Source organism: Drosophila novamexicana, unplaced genomic scaffold, assembly GCF_003285875.2.
Source record: "Drosophila novamexicana strain 15010-1031.04,08,12 unplaced genomic scaffold, DnovRS2.1 tig00002251-arrow-arrow-pilon, whole genome shotgun sequence".
Taxonomy (NCBI): domain Eukaryota; kingdom Metazoa; phylum Arthropoda; class Insecta; order Diptera; family Drosophilidae; genus Drosophila; species Drosophila novamexicana.
The window spans coordinates 15,373-30,352 of NW_020824966.1; the positions used below are offsets into that span (position 1 = coordinate 15,373).

The 14,980-nt window shown below is 28.9% G+C and overlaps 1 pseudogene; it reads left to right on the forward strand.

The window, feature by feature from the left end:
* Window positions 1-6,780: 6,780 nt before the first annotated feature.
* Window positions 6,781-12,050, forward strand: LOC115769071 (annotated as a pseudogene).
* The last annotated feature ends 2,930 nt before the right edge of the window (window positions 12,051-14,980 follow it).

A 14,980-nucleotide genomic window follows, 5' to 3' on the forward strand; every position in this document is an offset into this window, starting at 1 on the left:
TTTTAAATCTGAAGCCAACACAGTTGATGCATGTCAAGTCATGCCCAACATCTGCAGCTGTATGGAAAAAACTAAAGGAAATTCATGTCTCAGTTGGACCGATTAGGAAGGTCCAATTATATCAAAAAATAATACGCTTCAATATGCAGCAGGGTGACGATGTAGTCGCATATGTCAATTCATTTGTTGAGACAATTGAAAAGTTGGCAGAATTAGACATCAAACTCAATGACGAGTTGCAGGTCATCATGTTTTTGAGCAGTTTACCAGACACATGGGAAAATTTTGTAATAGCGATTGAGACACGCGATGAGCTGCCCAAATTCGAAGTCGTCAAGGTTAAAATGTTAGAAGAGGCCACGCGAAAGCAAGAAAGAGCTAGCAGAGACGGCATAGGGACACCAGAAGCAGTGTATACACACAAACATAATGGACCGCGGGACAACAACAGTGTCGAAAGCAAAGGCAGAAAGAATAGCAGTAAGCAGCCATTCCGAGGCAAATGTTTTAATTGCGAAAAAGAAGGGCATCGAGCGAGCGATTGCCGAAATAAAAAGAAGGATGATAAAAAGAGCCAAAAGGACGAAAAGTCTCTATGCTTAATGCACACGTGTGTCAAGGAGAAGCAAAAGAGTTTTTGGTGCGTTGACAGTGGTGCAACATCGCACATGTGCTGCGACCGCAGCATGTTCCTTACGTATGCTGATAAAAAGACGTCGATAATGTTGGCCGCAAATAAGTTTATCGATTCACCCGGCAGTGGCAGTGTTGAGTTGCACTGCAATAGAATAAAATTAAAGCTGCAAAATGTTTTATATGTCCCTGACTTAAGCATGAATTTTTTATCAGTAAGTGCTGCAGCAAAGTTTGAGAATTCTACCATATTTGAAGGGAAAATTGCGCTGATAAAAGACAAAGAAGGCAACGAGATAATAAGGGCAAGACACGAAAATGGTTTGTATGTTTACAAACATAGTCTTGATCAGGTTCATATGCTAAATAGTTCTGATTCATCTTCCATAAAATGGCACAATAGATTTGGCCACCTGAATTTTAAGGATTTGAAATTGCTTAATGATAAGCAACTGGTGCGTGGTATGAAAGTTGAAAATGTACAATTAGAAATAAATTGCGATACATGTAATAAAGCAAAAATTTGTGCATTGCCATTCCCACAGAAAGCGAATCGTGTCTCAAAGCAAGTACTGGACTTAGTACATACAGACGTATGTGGTCCGATGAATGTTAAGTCGCTTGCAGGCAATCGATATTTCGTAACTTTTATTGATGACTATGCACTCAAAAAGCCAAGTTTTTGAGAAGTTTAAAATGTTTAAAACTTTTGTAGAATGCCAAACAGGAAATAAAATAAAGGCTGTGCGCAGCGACAATGGAACAGAGTATGTGAATAAGCAATTCACTGAATTTTTGATCGAGTGCGGTATAAAGAGGCAATTAACAGTTCCTTACACTCCGCAGCAAAATGGTGTGGCCGAACGTGCTAATCGGACCATCGTTGAAATGGCAAAAAGTCTTCTAATTCATTCAAAGCTTGAAGAATTTTTGTGGGCAGAGGCTGTTGCAACAGCAGTTTATTTGCGCAACAGATGTCCCACAAAAGCATTAGATGGAAGCACACCATTTGAGGTATGGAAGGATCGCAAGCCATCAGTACAGCACTTGAGAGTATTTGGCTCGCGGGCATTTGCACTCGACAAAGTCAGAAAAAGCAAGTTCCAAGCAAAGGGCAAGGAGTACATTTTTGTTGGTTACTCCTTTACAGCAAAGGCATACCGCCTATATGATCGCGAGAAGCGAACAGTTATTGAAAGAAGGGATGTCAAATTCATTGAAGGTGAGTTTGATATAGCAACAACTGATGCATGCAGTATTTCAGACAGAAACACCTTCACGACGTACATTATCCCGTTTGAGTCAAATCATGAGGTTGCAAAAAACCACCCAGAGCAACCTGCCGAGGTGCAAGAGTACAACAGTGACTCAAATGAAGAAGAAGAGGAGGATTTTGTGAGCGCAAGCGATCCAGGAGAAGATGGCAACGATGACGACAATGACCAAGTAGCGCTGCCACAAGTTGAAGCTGTAGTAAAACATGGGCGTGGCAGGCCAAAAATTATACGTACAGGTCAGCCAGGCAGGCCCAGAAAGCAGTACCAATTGATCAATAGTCTTAATCAGATTGAAGACATTGAAACTCCGCAGTCAGTTGCAGAAGCATTACATGGCCAAAATGCGCAGGATTGGGAAAAGTCTATGCAAATAGAGTACGACGCTTTACAAGCAAATGAGACATGGTCAGTGTGTAAGCTACCTCCTGGACAAAAGGCCATTGGTTCAAAATGGGTTTACCGAATCAAGAGAGATAAAGATGGTAATATTGAAAAATTTAAGTCTCGACTAGTTGCACAAGGTTGTGGTCAACAATTTGGTGTCAATTACTGGGAAACGTTTTCTCCCGTAATTCGATATGAAACCATTCGCATGTTATTCGCAATAGCTGCCGAAAAAGAGCTGTATATGCATCAAGTCGACATTTCAAACGCATACTTAAATAGTAAGCTTAATGAAACTGTGTACATGAAACAGCCGCCGAATTTTATTGACAAGCAGCATCCAAATAAAGTCCTCAAACTAGAAAAGGCACTTTACGGGCTTAAACAATCCGGACGAGTTTGGAACAATACGCTCGATGAGGTATTGAGAGGCATGGATTTTAAAAGATGCAAAAATGAAACATGCTTATACGTCAAGCAAAAGCAACAACAATTTAGCTACATCGCTGTCTACGTCGACGATTTAATCATAGTGTGTCCCAGCGAAGAAGACATAGCCGTGATTAAGAAGAAGATTGCATCAAATTTTAAAATGCACGATGGAGGCCCCATTAGCTATTTCCTAGGCATGGAAGTCCAACGCGACGGCGATCGAGGTTCCGCTTCGCTGTGCCAGAAGACGCACATTCAAGGCCTATTGGACAAGTATGGCATGAGCAATTGCCGTCCAGTAAGCACACCTCTTGACCCAGGTTTTCAAGTGGACTGCAACGACGATACTTGTGTAAAGGTAAATATAACGCAATATCAGTCATTAATTGGTTCGCTTATATACTTAGCAGTTTTGAGCCGACCAGACATTTTGCATGCTGTAAGCAAATTATCACAAAGAAATGCTAATCCTCATGGAGAACACCAGTCTGCAGCAAAGCACATTCTAAGATATCTTGCGGGTACAAAGAATATGAAATTAGTATACCGTAAAAATGGCAAACCACTAAAAGGCTATGCAGATGCAGATTGGGGCAACGATCGGCTGGACAGGAGATCCTATAGTGGCTACGCATTTTTCCTGGCAGGCAGTGCGTTCTCTTGGACTTCATCAAAGCAAAGCGTTGTCGCATTGAGCAGCACTGAAGCAGAATATATTTCTTTGTCCATGGCTGCCAAAGAAGCAGTTTATCTACGCAGGCTACTTAGTGAGATGGGATGGTCAAAGGATACAGAGCCGTTGACTATATGTGGCGACAACCTAAGCGCGCAACATATTGCGCAAAATCCAGTCCATCATAAGCGCACTAAGCACATAGACATAAGGTATCATTTTATACGTGAAAAGGTACAATGTAATGATATTGCATTAGAATACGTACCTACAAATAATAATGTTGCAGATATACTAACAAAATGTTTAAGTAAGCAAAAGCACGTAGGCTTTGTAAAAACACTTGGATTGAATTAAATTTGTTATTTTGCAACTGATTATAATTAGCTTAAGAAGAAGTGTTAAAATAGTGACAATATGCTGTTAAGCTTCTTTATAATCTGGCAACATTGTATCAGCATAGTACTCATTCTGTAATTGAGTACTTGTTCAGATTTTTGTACTCATGCTTTGAAGTTTCCATTAAACGTTTAACCGAACCACTACGTGTGTTTTCTTTATGTGCATCTTAGGCACACTAGAAATATCCCAACAATGTGTTACTTAATTAGTACATGAAACAAATAAGGTGGTTGGTAACATTCGGAAAAAATGTCGACATTATAGAATATGTGTCATAAAACCAATATAAAAAGTTTCTATACGGCATAACACTGTGTGGTTTTGCCTTGCCGGCATAAGTCAATTATGTTAAACTAAAAAGATTACTGACGCTAATGGAATCTATCTCTTAAATAGTACATGAAACAAATATAGTGGTTGGTTGCATTTGGAAAAAATGTCGGCATTGTAGAATATGTGTCATCAAACCTACATAGGGAGTGGTGTCTCTCAAGACATGTCAGATAAAAAAGTTTTGCCTCTGCCGTCATAAGTTAATTATGTTTAACTAAATAGGAGGAACTTTACCTCGGTTTCGTTATGATAAATTAATGTATTTGGCATGAAAGTGTTTTTTATCTTTTTCATTAAATTATTTATTATTTTTTATTGGGTTAAAAATTTTATTATTTTCTTTATTATTATGAATTAAAATAACTAATGAATTAAGTTAATAGAAAGTAAAATTTCTATCTTATGTTTTCAAAACATATGCTTATTCAAGCTCATTAACTAATTTAGTAGATTATCTCATCATTTATTTACTAAAGGGTTTATAATATAGTATAAGAAGTAAATAACAGTTAAAATTTGTCCAATTAAAACGTAAGGGTCTTCTACAGGTCGTGCTCCAATTCAAGTTAATAAAATTACTGTTACTACTATAATTCAAAATAAGATTTGATTAATAGGGTAAAATTGAATACCTCGGAATTTTCTTAAATTATAAAATGGAAGAATTATTAAAATTGCGATTGAAAGAATTAAAGCAATCACTCCTCCACGTTTATTAGGAATAGATCGAAGAATTGCGTAAGCAAATAAAAAATATCATTCTGGTTGAATGTGGGCTGGGGTTACTAAAGGGTTAGCTGGAATGAAATTATCTGGGTCTCCTAGTAAATTAGGGTTGATTAAGATTAAAGAAATCAATAAAAAAATTATAATAATGAATCTTACAATATCCTTGTAAGTAAAGTAAGGGTGAAATGGAATTTTATCTCTATTTGAATTTAATCCAATTGGGTTATTTGATCCTGTTTGGTGGAGAAATAGTAAATGAATTAAAGTTATTGCTAGTACAAAGGTAAAATAAAGTGAAATGTAAAAAATCGAGTTAAAGTTGCGTTATCAACAGCAAATCCCCCTCAAACTCATTGTACAAGATCAATTCCTAAATAAGGCACTGCTGATAATAAATTTGTAATAACTGTTGCTCCTCAGAAAGATATTTGTCCTCATGGTAAAACGTAACCCATAAAGGCTGTTCCTATTACTAGAAATAAGATAATTACCCCAATTATTCATGTTGGTGTAAATAAATATGATCCGTAATAAATTCCTCGCCCTACATGTAAATAAATACAAATAAAAAAAAAAGAAGCACCGTTAGCGTGTATTGTTCGTAATAATCATCCGTAATTTACATCACGGCAGATATGATTAACTCTTTTAAATGCTAAATTTACATCTGCGGTATTTCATCATCTTGAGATATTTACAGGTGCAGGGAGATCTACTAATGCGTTATTAGCAATTTTAAATAAAGGATGGGAGGTTCGTAAAGGTCTGTTCATTAATTTATAATTCGTAATGGTCCTTTGAATATTTTAGTAATTTTAACAATAACAATTAAAGTAATTAATAAATAATTTATTAAAAGAATTGTAATTAAGTTTGTGGGAAAATTATAAAGTTTATTTAATGACAATGAATTTTCTATAAAATAAGAATAATTTGACGAAATTGATTCTATTTCGTTGTTTAATAAAAAAAATCTTATTGAGGGTTTGTCTAGAAAAAAAAATAAAATTAAAGTTATAAAAAATAATGAAATTGAAATTAAAGTTAATTTAATTGATAAATTAAATATTTCATTAGAGGCTAAAGATGTGACGTAAATAAATAACACTAGTATACCTCCTAGAAAGATTAAAAATAAAATATATGAAAATCAAAATGTTTTTGCTATAAGGCCTGTAGTTAAAGAAATTAAAATTGTTTGGATTAAAAGTGTTAATCCTATAGCTAATGGGTGAATTATATTTATAAAAATAATTGAAGTTAAAAAAATTAAGAGTATAAAATTAATTGAAGAATTTCAAGAGGTAGTTTATATAAAATATTAATTTTGGGGATTAATGAAAAAGAAATTCTTTTCTCTTGAAGTTTTAAAAGAATTTATCTTATTTTTGATTTACAAGACCAATGTTTTTATTAAACTATTAAAACTAATGATTATAATTTTATACTGAAGTTTACCAATAATTTTATTTATTTGTGGGTTATTTTGTTTTGTTTCTAATCGGAAACATTTATTATCAATGCTTTTAAGTCTTGAATTTATTGTTTTAATTTTATTTTTTATACTATTTATTTATTTGAATATAGTAAATTATGAAAGTTATTTTAGAATAATATTTTTAACTTTTAGAGTTTGTGAAGGTGCTTTAGGTTTATCTATTTTAGTATCAATAATTCGAACACATGGGAATGATTATTTTCAATCTTTTAGAATTATATAATGTTAAAATTAATTTTTTTTTTAGTATTTTTGTTACCTCTTTGTTTTATTAATAATATATTTTGAATGATGGAGGTTTTATTATTTTTTATTAGTTTTTTATTTTTATTAATAAATAATTTTATAAATTATTGAATAAATATTTCTTACTTTTTAGGGTGTGATATACTTTCTTATGGGCTGGTTTTATTAAGTTTATGAATTTGTTCATTAATATTAATAGCAAGAGAAAGAGTTTATAAATATAATAATTATAAAAAATTATTTTTATTAAATATTATTATATTATTATTATTACTTGTGTTAACATTTAGAAGAATGAGTTTATTTATATTTTATTTGTTTTTGAAAGAAGCCTAATTCCAACATTATTCTTAATTTTGGGTTGAGGGTATCAACCTGAACGGTTACAAGCTGGTATTTATTTATTATTTTATACTTTATTAGTTTCTTTGCCTATATTAATCGGTATTTTCTATTTAATAAATAAAATAGGAACAATAAATTTTTATCTAATAAATAATTTTATATTTAATTATGATTTATTATATTTTTGTTTAGTATGCGCGTTTTAGTAAAAATACCAATATTTCTAGTTCATTTGTGATTACTTAAAGCCCATGTTGAAGCTCCTGTTTCTGGTTCTATAATTTTAGCTGGGATTATATTAAAATTAGGGGGCTATGGTATATTACGGGTTTTAGTTAGATTTGTATGTTTACGTCAAACTGATTTAAAGGCTTTAATTGCATACTCTTCAGTAGCTCATATAGGAACTGTATTAGCAGGACTTTTAACTATGTCTTACTGAGGGTTATGCGGTTCTTACAGATTAATAATTGTTCATGCACTTTGTTCATCTGGGTTATTTTGTTTAGCTAATGTATCTTATAAACGATTAGGTAGACGAAGCTTATTAATTAATAAGGGGCTTTTAAATTTTATACCGGCTATAGCTTTATGATGATTTTTATTAAGATCAGCGAATATAGCTGCTCCTCCTACATTAAATTTATTAGGTGAAATTTCTTTATTAAATAGAATTGTTTCTTGGTCTTGAGTTTCTATAATTATACTTTCTTTATTATCTTTTTTTAAAGCTGCTTATACTTTGTATTTATATTCATTTAGTCAACACGGAAAAATTTTTTCTGGAATTTATTCGTTTAGAAGAGGTAAAATTCGTGAATATTTATTAATACTATTACATTGATTCCCTTTAAATATATTAATTATAAAAAGAGGAATATGTTTATTATGGTTATATTTAAATAGTTTAAAAAAAATACTAATTTGTGGTGTTAGTGATATGAGTAACTCATTTTAGATCGTGAAATATTTGTCAATTTGTAGAATTAGATTTTTAAATTTAATTTCTATTAGAATAACATGTTTTTTTTTGTAGACTTTATTTTTTATTAAAGATTTGATCAAGGTTGATCAAAGTATTTTAGGGGTCAGATTTTTATACCAAAAATTATTAAATTATTCTCAAACTTTATTTTTAATTCATAATAATAATTTAAAAATTTATTTAATATTATTTGTATTTTGAATTTTAATTTTAGTAAATTTTTTATTATTTTTATATTTAAATAGCTTATATTTAGAGTATGACACTGAAGATGTTAGGGAGATTATTTAATCTTTAAATATAGTGAACTTATTTTAGTAATTTATAAAAATAATAAAAATTTTATTTTTACAATGAAAATGTAAAGTTTTATTTTAAACTATATAAATAGAAGTATAAATGGAATTTAACCATTTAAAGAAAAAAGTTAGCAGCTTTTACTTGATCACCATACTTCCTTAATTGGAGTAAAAGCTCAATTCTATCATTAACAGGGATAAGCCTCTAGTTTGGCTTCAATTAAAGAATAAGGGTAAAATTACCTAAAATTAGGTCGAAACTAAATGCAATAAATCGCTTTATATTCATTAGTTATTATAAGGTAGATTGAAAAATCAATACTTTTTAAATGCAAATCAAATGTTATAATTAACTACAACCCTATATTTATTAAGAAGATAAATTTAGTATTCCTTGATTTCATTCATGATATAATCCAATTAATAAAATTAAAATAAAAATAATTGAAGTTATTGATCAAATTATTAAATTTGAAAACTTGAAAATAATAATTATAGGAAGAATTAAAGCAATTTCAACATCAAAAATTAAAAAAATAATTGTAATTAGAAAAAATCGTAAAGAAAATGATAAACGAGAAGATGACTTAGGATCAAATCCGCATTCAAATGGAGATCTTTTTTCTCGGTCAACTAAAGTTTTTTTAGATAAAATTGAAGCTAAAATTATAACAACAAATGAAATTGTTATAATTACTGAGGCGATAACAAGAATTGAAAAAATTATCAATATAATAGACCTTATGATTGGAAGTCATATATACTTTTATACTATATTGATATAATAAATTTATTAACCTCCTCATCAATAGATTGTAATATATAAAAATAATCAAACTACGTCAACAAAATGTCAGTATCATGCTGCTGCTTCAAATCCAAAATGATGGTTTTTAGAGAAATGATTATTTAAATGTCGTAGTAAACAAATTAATAAAAATGTTGTTCCAATAAGAACATGAATTCCATTAAAACCTGTAGCCATAAAAAATGTTGAACCATAAACTGAATCGGCGATTGTAAATGGAGCTTCAATATATTCATAAGCTTGAAGTATGGTAAAGTAAATTCCTAAAAGTACTGTAAAAAATAAACCTTGAGTAGTTTGTGAGTGGTTTCCTTCTTTTAATCTATGATGTGCTCATGTTACAGTAACTCCTGATGTTAGTAAAATTGCAGTATTTAATAAGGGAATTTGAAAAGAATTAAAAGAAACAATTCCAGCAGGGGGTCATGAGGCCCCTGGTGATAAACTTCTATCAAAAAATGCTCAAAAAAAACTTACAAAAAATAAAATTTCTGATAAAATAAATAAAATTAGACCTCATCGTAAGCCAATAGTTACTGCTCAAAAAAAACTTACAAAAAATAAAATTTCTGATAAAATAAATAAAATTATACCTCATCGTAAGCCAATAGTTACTGGGTAAGTATGTAACCCTTGATATGTTCCTTCTCGAGAAACATCTCGTCATCATTGGTAAACAGTTAAAATTGTAATAATATTTCCTAAAAAAAATAATGACGTATCGTATTGGTGAAATCATTTAATTATTCCTGAAACAGTAGTTATAGCACCAATTGCTCCCGTTAATGGTTATGGTCTATAATCAACTAAGTGAAATGGGTGATTTGAATGTGTAGACATTTATTTTTATTAATATATATATATATATATATATTAATATTAATAAATTTAATATATTAATTAATTAACTTCTCTAGAGTAAAGTGTACTTAAAACAGCGAATACATAAGATTGGATTATAGCTACAGCTGATTCAAGAACTAATAAAGCAATTTGTGCAATTAATAAAAAAGTGACCAATATATAAGATATTTAGGGCCCTGTGTTTCCCAATAAAGTTAACAATAAATGACCTGCAATTATATTAGCAGTTAATCGAACTGCTAAAGTTCCAGGTCGAATTACATTGTTTCAATGCAAACTATAAAAGGTATCAAGACTGCAGGAGTTCCTTGAGGTACAAGGTGGGCGAATATATGTTGAGTGTGATTAATTCATCCATAAATTATAAAGGATAGTCATAAAGGTAAAGCTAATGAAAGTGTTAGTGTTAAATGACTTGTTCTTGTGAAAATATAAGGAAATAAACCTATAAAATTATTAAAAAGAATAAGAGAAAATAAAGAAATAAAGATAAAAGTTGATCCATTGTGGCCTGAAGGTCCCAAAAGGGTTTTAAATTCTTTATGTAACGTTGATAAAATTGTATTTCAAAAAATATTATAACGGGAAGGTATTAATCAATAAATAGAAGGGATTATTAAAAGACCTAAAAATGTTCTTATTCAATTTATTGATAAACCAAAAATTGCTGATGGGTCAAATACAGAAAATAAATTTGTTATCATTTTCAAGTTATTGAATTTAAATTAATATTTTTTAATTCATTAGATTTAGGTGAAGAAGGTATATAAGCGTAATAATTTATAGAACAGAATAAAATAAAAGTAATAGAAAAAATATAAAATAAAGTTAATCATTTAATTGGAGCTATTTGTGGAATTAAAAAATATTAATAGTTTAATAATTTTAGTTTGACATACTAATGCTATAGGTTTAACTAATTTTTTAAAAATTCATTAGAAGTAAGTGCTAATTTACTATAAAATGGTTTAAGAGACCAGTACTTGCTTTCAGTCATCTAATGAAGAATTTACATTATTAGAAATTTAATAAAATAATTTACAGGAACTCTTTCAATTACAATTGGTATAAAACTATGGTTAGCCCCACAAATTTCTGAACATTGACCGTAAAATAATCCTGGGCGGTTAATAAAAAAATTGGTTTGGTTCAAACGTCCAGGAGTTCCATCAACCTTTACTCCTAAATCTGGAATTGTTCACGAATGAATTACATCAGCGGCTGTTACTAATTTATAGGTAGAACAATTCGGTTATCTACATCTAGTAAACGAAATCCATCAGTTGAAATTTCATTTGTGGGGATCATGTATGAATCAAATTCAACATTATTAAAATCTGAATATTCATAACTTCAATATCATTGATGACCAATTCTTTTTAAAGTTACTGAAGGTTCATTAATTTCATTTAATAAATATAATAGATTATTCATAATATAAATAATTCTCAAGATATTCGTTTAATAGGAGGTTTAAGAATTCATATGCCTTTAACTTCGTCTTGTTTTAATGTGTCTAATTTAGCTTTATGTGGAATACCGTTTTTAGCGGGGTTTTATTCAAAGGATATAATTTTAGAAATTGTGATAATTAGAAATATTAATATATTTTCTTTTTTTTTATACTTTTTTTCAACTGGTTTAACTGTTTGTTATTCATTTCGTTTAGATTATTATTCAATAACTGGTGATTTAAATTGAAGAAGTTTAAATGTGTTAAATGATGAAGGTTGGGTTTTATTACGGGGAATAATAGGTTTATTAGTTATGAGAATTATTGGAGGTAGAATATTAAATTGGTTAATTTTTCCTGTACCCTATATATTTGGTTATTTAATTTCAGTAAGAAATTTATATAGAATTAATAAATAGATGATTTTATATAATTTAACCAATTTTATAGGTTCAATATCGTTTATACCTTATATAAGAACTTACGGAGTTATTTTCTATCCTTTAAATTATGGGCAAATTGTTAGTAAAAGATTTGATCAAGGTTGATCAAAGTATTTTAGGGGTCAGCATTTATACCAAAAATTATTAAATTATTCTCAAACTTTATTTTTAATTCATAATAATAATTTAAAAATTTATTTAATATTATTTGTATTTTGAATTTTAATTTTAGTAAATTTTTTATTATTTTTATATTTAAATAGCTTATATTTAGAGTATGACACTGAAGATGTTAGGGAGATTATTTAATCTTTAAATATAGTGAACTTATTTTAGTAATTTATAAAAATAATAAAAATTTTATTTTTACAATAAAAATGTAAAGTTTTATTTTAAACTATATAAATAGAAGTATAAATGGAATTTAACCATTTAAAGAAAAAAGTTAGCAGCTTTTACTTGATCACCATACTTCCTTAATTGGAGTAAAAGCTCAATTCTATCATTAACAGGGATAAGCCTCTAGTTTGGCTTCAATTAAAGAATAAGGGTAAAATTACCTAAAATTAGGTCGAAACTAAATGCAATAAATCGCTTCATATTCATTAGTTATTATAAGGTAGATTGAAAAATCAATACTTTTTAAATGCAAATCAAATGTTATAATTAACTACAACCCTATATTTATTAAGAAGATAAATTTAGTATTCCTTGATTTCATTCATGATATAATCCAATTAATAAAATTAAAATAAAAATAATTGAAGTTATTGATCAAATTATTAAATTTGAAAACTTGAAAATAATAATTATAGGAAGAATTAAAGCAATTTCAACATCAAAAATTAAAAAAATAATTGTAATTAGAAAAAATCGTAAAGAAAATGATAAACGAGAAGATGACTTAGGATCAAATCCGCATTCAAATGGAGATCTTTTTTCTCGGTCAACTAAAGTTTTTTTTAGATAAAATTGAAGCTAAAATTATAACAACAAATGAAATTGTTATAATTACTGAGGCGATAACAAGAATTGAAAAAATTATCAATATAATAGACCTTATGATTGGAAGTCATATATACTTTTATACTATATTGATATAATAAATTTATTAACCTCCTCATCAATAGATTGTAATATATAAAAATAATCAAACTACGTCAACAAAATGTCAGTAGCATGCTGCTGCTTCAAATCCAAAATGATGGTTTTTAGAGAAATGATTATTTAAATGTCGTAGTAAACAAATTAATAAAAATGTTGTTCCAATAAGAACATGAATTCCATGAAAACCTGTAGCCATAAAAAATGTTGAACCATAAACTGAATCGGCGATTGTAAATGGAGCTTCAATATATTCATAAGCTTGAAGTATGGTAAAGTAAATTCCTAAAAGTACTGTAAAAAATAAACCTTGAGTAGTTTGTGAGTGGTTTCCTTCTTTTAATCTATGATGTGCTCATGTTACAGTAACTCCTGATGTTAGTAAAATTGCAGTATTTAATAAGGGAATTTGAAAAGAATTAAAAGAAACAATTCCAGCAGGGGGTCATGAGGCCCCTAATTCAATTGCTGGTGATAAACTTCTATGAAAAAATGCTCAAAAAAAACTTACAAAAAATAAAATTTCTGATAAAATAAATAAAATTATACCTCATCGTAAGCCAATAGTTACTGGGTAAGTATGTAACCCTTGATATGTTCCTTCTCGAGAAACATCTCGTCATCATTGGTAAACAGTTAAAATTGTAATAATATTTCCTAAAAAAAATAATGACGTATCGTATTGGTGAAATCATTTAATTATTCCTGAAACAGTAGTTATAGCACCAATTGCTCCCGTTAATGGTTATGGTCTATAATCAACTAAGTGAAATGGGTGATTTGAATGTGTAGACATTTATTTTTATTAATATATATATATATATATATATATATATTAATATTAATAAATTTAATATATTAATTAATTAACTTCTCTAGAGTAAAGTGTACTTAAAACAGCGAATACATAAGATTGGATTATAGCTACAGCTGATTCAAGAACTAATAAAGCAATTTGTGCAATTAATAAAAAAGTGACCAATATATAAGATATTGAGGGCCCTGTGTTTCCCAATAAAGTTAACAATAAATGAAATGCAGTTATATTAGCAGTTAATCGAACTGCTAAAGTTCCAGGTCGAATTACATTGTTTCAATGCAAACTATAAAAGGTATCAAGACTGCAGGAGTTCCTTGAGGTACAAGGTATGTTGAGTGTGATTAATTCATCCATAAATTATAAAGGATAGTCATAAAGGTAAAGCTAATGAAAGTGTTAGTGTTAAATGACTTGTTCTTGTGAAAATATAAGGAAATAAACCTATAAAATTATTAAAAAGAATAAGAGAAAATAAAGAAATAAAGATAAAAGTTGATCCATTGTGGCCTGAAGGTCCCAAAAGAGTTTTAAATTCTTTATGTAACGTTGATAAAATTGTATTTCAAAAAATATTATAACGGGAAGGTATTAATCAATAAATAGAAGGGATTATTAAAAGACCTAAAAATGTTCTTATTCAATTTATTGATAAACCAAAAATTGCTGATGGGTCAAATACAGAAAATAAATTTGTTATCATTTTCAAGTTATTGAATTTAAATTAATATTTTTTAATTCATTAGATTTAGGTGAAGAAGGTATATAAGCGTAATAATTTATAGAACAGAATAAAATAAAAGTAATAGAAAAAATATAAAATAAAGTTTAAGAGACCAGTACTTGCTTTCCGTCATCTAATGAAGAATTTACCTTATTAGAAATTAATTTAATAAAATAATTTACAGGAACTCTTTCAATTACAATTGGTATAAAACTATGGTTAGCCCCACAAATTTCTGAACATTGACCGTAAAATAATCCTGGGCGGTTAATAAAAAAATTGGTTTGGTTCAAACGTCCAGGACTTCCATCAACCTTTACTCCTAAAGCTGGAATTGTTCACGAATGAATTACATCAGCGGCTGTTACTAAAATTCGAATTTGAGAATTTATAGGTAGAACAATTCGGTTATCTACATCTAGTAAACGAAATCCATCAGTTGAAATTTCATTTGTGGGGATCATGTATGAATCAAATTCAACATTATTAAAATCTGAATATTCATAACTTCAATATCATTGATGACCAATT